Genomic DNA, 5,328 nt, shown 5'->3' on the forward strand with positions numbered 1-5,328 from the left:
ACTAGATGGGTTCTACCTCCGTAACTAAAACCACAAGTATTTCTGTGTTTGGCAGTGTGGTATACAAGAGAGATAGACTGGGCATAACCATTTTCATGAGAACACAAGCTGGTTTTGTCACCGTAACACTAAGTCCTTCTGTGCTTTACAGTGGGATATAGAAGAGAGTTCCCCTAGATTTAACCGTCCCGTAAGAACACGACAAATCAGGATAGTGCTAAGGGCAGTTGATCTTCACAAAAGACCTGCGATAGGATAAGGTCCCACCGAGACTCGAACTCGGATCGCTGGATTCAAAGTCCAGAGTGCTAACCATTACACCATGGGACCGGTAAGAGGAACGTGATTTTATTACGTATTCATTTATCTTGTCTGAAATATAGATAAACTGATAAGTATGTAACATATGAATTATTACCTCTACGTACTTCTGTTACTACTACTACTACTACTACTACTACTACTACTACTACTACTACTACTACTGCCACTATTATTACTCCAACAACTACAAAAACTACAACAACTACAAATAGAACAAGAACAATTTTAACTACAACAACAACTACAACTAGAAAATTAGAACTAGAAAAAATAGAACAAGAACAACTAGAACAAGAACAACTAGAACAAGAACAAATTTGAATACTACAACACCTACAACTAGAAGAACCAGAACAACTACAACTAGAATAACTATACTAGAACTACAACAACTACAGTAACTACAACTACAATAACAACAACAACAACTATGAAAACAACTGCAACTAATACAATAACAGGACTATGAAAACTGTAACTACTAGAACTACAACTAAAACAACTAAAACTACAACAGCTAGAACTACCGCAGCAACAGCTAGAACTAAAACTACAACAGCTAGAACTACTACAACAAATACTGAACTACTACAACTTAAAAAAATGGAACTACAACAACTACCAACAACTTGAACAACTATAACTACTACATCTACAATAACTACTACAGCTACCTACAACTACTACAACTACTACAAAACTACAACTACTACAGCTACAACAACTATAACTACTATAGATAAATCTACAACAATTAGAACTATACAGTCACAACTACAACAACTACATCTACAACTACAACTACAAATACAACAGTTACAGCTACAATTATACCTGCAACAATAACACCTACAAATACATCAACAATAACAACTACAAATACAACAATTACAACTACAAATACATCAAATACAAGAATTATAACTACAACAATTACAACTACAATTATAACTACAAGTACAACAATTATAACGACAATTATAACTCAAACTATAACAATTACAACAACTATAACAATAACCAACAACAACAACAACAACAACTACGACTGCTACAACTAAAATCATAACTACAACAACTGCAACAATTACAATAAACTACAACAGCTACAACAACTGCAACAACTAAAACTATATTTACAATTCTACAGTTAAAACTGCAACAACTGGAACAACTACAACTACAATTACAACTGCAACAACAGCTGCTACTATTACAACTAAACTACAACAGCTACAGCTGCAACTATTATAACTAAACTACAATAGCTACAACAACTGCAACAACTAAAACTACTGTTACAACTCTACAATAAAAACTGCAACAAATAAACAATCAGAACTACAGTTACAACTGCAACAGCTGGAACAACAACAACAACAACAACAACAACAACAACAACAACTACTACTACTACTACTACAATAACTACAACTACAATTACTATTACAACAACTACAGCTACAATTACAACTGCAGCAACTGCAACAATTACAGCTATAATTACAATTGCAACAAATGCTACAATTACAATCAACTACAACAACTACAGCTACAATTACAATAACTGCAACAGCTACAACTACAATAAAAACTGCAATAACTGCAAAAACTACAACTACATTTACAACTTCAGCAGCTGCAACAACTATAATAGCTGCAATTATAACTACAACAAATATAGCTACTATTATAACTACAGCAATACTTACAACTATTATAACTACAACTATTATAAGTACAACTATTATAACTACAACCATAATAACTACAACCATAATAACTACAACTACAATAAACAACTACAATAACAACATAACTACAATAACTACAATATCTACATCTACAATAACAACTACAGTTACAATAACTACAATAATAACTATAACTAAAATTACAATAACAGCAACTACAACTACAATAACAACAACAACTACAACTGCAGAACAACTACAACTGTTAACTACTGCAACTACAATAACGACAACTACAGTAACTAAAACAACTACAATAACTGCAATAACAGCTACAACAACTACAATAACAGCTACAATTAAACTACAAAAACAACTATAACCAACTATGATAACTACTACAACTGCAATAACAAAAACAACGAAAATAACTACTACAACTACAATAACAATCAATAACAACTAATAAAAACAACGAAAATTACTACAACTACCATAACAACCACAATAACAACTACAACTACAATAACTACAACTACAATCACTACAACTAAAATAAATTATAATTATAATAACTACAATTATAACAAAAACAACTACAGCTATAACTACAATACAAACTACAACTACAATTACAGTAACAACTACAACTACAATAACTTTAACTACAGTAACAACTATAACTAAACAACTACAGCTATTACTACAATACCAACTACAATTACAATAACTACAACTCCAATAACTTTACAACAACAACAACAACAACAACAACAACCACCACAACCACAACAACAACAACTACTACTACTATAACTGTTACAACTACTGCAACTACAACTACTACAACAACTACTACAACTACAATAGCAGCAACAACTATTGCTACTACAACTACAACAACGGCCACTACAACAACAACAATCACTACAACAACAATCACTACAACAACAAAACAACAACAACAACAACAACAACAACAACAACAACTATAACAACAACAACAACAACAACAACAACAACAACTATAACAACAACAACACCAACACCAACTACTACTACTACTACTACTACTACTACAACAACAACAACAATTTTTACTACGAACTACTTTTGCTACTACTACTACTACTACTACTACTACTACTACTACAATTTACAAAATTTACAGAGAGAGAGAGAGAGAGAGAGAGAGAGAGAGAGAGAGAACTGATAGATGAATAAATAGATAGATAAATAAATAGATAGATAAAAAGGCACGAACAGATTAGCGCCCCCGATTGAATCGGAGGTTCCCGGCCTAGATCAGAAGTCTTTGGGAGCATTGATTTGCAGTGTAGCTCCTATTCACTTAGCAGTACCTGGTGTAAATCAGGAGCTGGGACCCGCTGCTTAGTGGAAAAGCACTCTTACAAAACAAAAGGGGTGACCTGACCATCCCGGTGTCGTAAAAAATTGTGCCAGTGGAATGTCTATTAGGTTAGTTTAGATTAAGTTAGGTTACTGTAGAATGAACAGAATAATATATATATATATATATATATATATATATATATATATATATATATATATATATATATATATATATATATATATATATATATATATATATATATATATATATATATATATATATGGTCTTCCAGGTTAGTCGGCGCCAAGTGGTATTTAATCAAAGTGTCAATGTATACAGATGTAGTATGTTAATATAAAAATTGATATGTTGCATGTGGATTCGCCTCATCACATGTACAACAACTCACATGCACCACAACTAGACTTAATGTACCGCAGCAATGGGGTCATATGGCGGCCTGGCAGTGAAGTAAAAGTAAGGAAAATGTCAGCCACTCACTCCTCCTGAAGATCATCTTGGCCGCAGCCCGTCAAAGGATTTACAAGAACGCTTTCATGCACTTCCCAGCGATGCTCTCCCAGAAATTGGCTTCTCCTCCCTGCAAAGACGAGTCTCATCCTTGCTGAGGTAGACTGAGAGAGAGGCGAAGGAGGAGGAGAGGGAGAAGGAACCTAAGGAGAAAAAGGAGAAGCCAGAGGTGGAAGTTAGGATTGCAAATCATGAGTTTCTGATGCCATGGGTTCCCGTTGGGTCCTGTTTGAGAGAGTGGCAGTGAGGATTGTGATAAGAAATTAAGACAGTGTAGAAAGAAATTAGTGTGGTATGAGGCCATGATGTAGCTTAGTGTGGAGTGAGGATCAGGAATTAGGTCAGTGTGGATTGAATTCAAGTGTAGAATCCGTAAAACTTCCAAAGACGCGTGCTCATTTCATAGTGCGATCGTGTTGAGAACATGGGAGTGTGGAATGCTCGGCGTGTCCCTGCAACCTTTTAGTCATGCCACTCACACATGATGGAATGCCACGATGTAGCCTCTGTTACTCTCCCTTACTTCTCATAACACATTGAAATTAATAATGAACTGCATTAGAAATATAGATAATTGTGTATTTTTTTCTAATGGTGTTGTAAATTCTCAGCAAATTTATAATACTTTACCAAAAACACAGGAAAATGTTTAGTTTTTTTTTTTCTTTCTAAAAGATATTCCATATTCTATACCAAACTTGCTATTCCCTAGCGCTTCCTAGTTGGAATGATGATATTAAGGTTGTTCTGACTGCTTATCGTTGTTTTTTTTTTCTTTTCTTTTTTCTAGGGAAGTAAACAGCTCAAGTAAATGACACAAATTATGAAATCGAGGATATGAATGAAATTGCGTAAGAGTCTGGTGTGTCCTGTGGTCTCCTGGTTGATGCTATGAATACTATTAACTATGCTATGCTATGAATAACGTTAACTGAGAAAAGAGAAATCGAAACAAAGTAATAGAAATGAGGAAAGCGATTTCTGATGTTAGTTGATATTATGAATGATTATTGATAATGTTAAGGTAACGTTAACTAAAAAAAAAAAAAAAAAAGAAACAAAGTAACTGGGATGAGGAAATTGATGACTGCTGCTTGTATTCCTGATGGCTTCTTGCAGCTTCCTCTATTTTCTTATACTTGCATAATCTCATATAAACTGGTTCTCAAACATATTGGTAGATGACTGGAATAGACTCAATAATCAGGTTGTAAGTGCAGAGTAATATTATTTATGAATATTGATGATAGATAAACATACAAAAAAAAAAATAATAACTTACTGGATACCACACAAACTTTCTGTAATTGTAAATTCTTATGCACGCAAGAAAAAAATAAAAATAAATAAATAAACTGACTCGACAACACAAAAAGTATTGCAGTACCCAGACTCGGGCAGCGTGATGCGGCCGCTGGATCACCG

At 33.7% G+C, this 5,328-nt stretch overlaps 1 non-coding gene across 1 annotated transcript; it reads right to left on the bottom strand.

Moving 5' to 3' along the window:
- Nucleotides 1–258: 258 nt before the first annotated feature.
- Trnaq-uug (transfer RNA glutamine (anticodon UUG)) lies at nucleotides 259–330 on the bottom strand. The gene has a single exon. It is a non-coding gene; the product is annotated as a tRNA-Gln (tRNA).
- Between the last annotated feature and the right edge of the window lie 4,998 nt (nucleotides 331–5,328).

Source organism: Scylla paramamosain, chromosome 2 (genome assembly GCF_035594125.1).
Source record: "Scylla paramamosain isolate STU-SP2022 chromosome 2, ASM3559412v1, whole genome shotgun sequence".
NCBI classification, from domain to species: domain Eukaryota; kingdom Metazoa; phylum Arthropoda; class Malacostraca; order Decapoda; family Portunidae; genus Scylla; species Scylla paramamosain.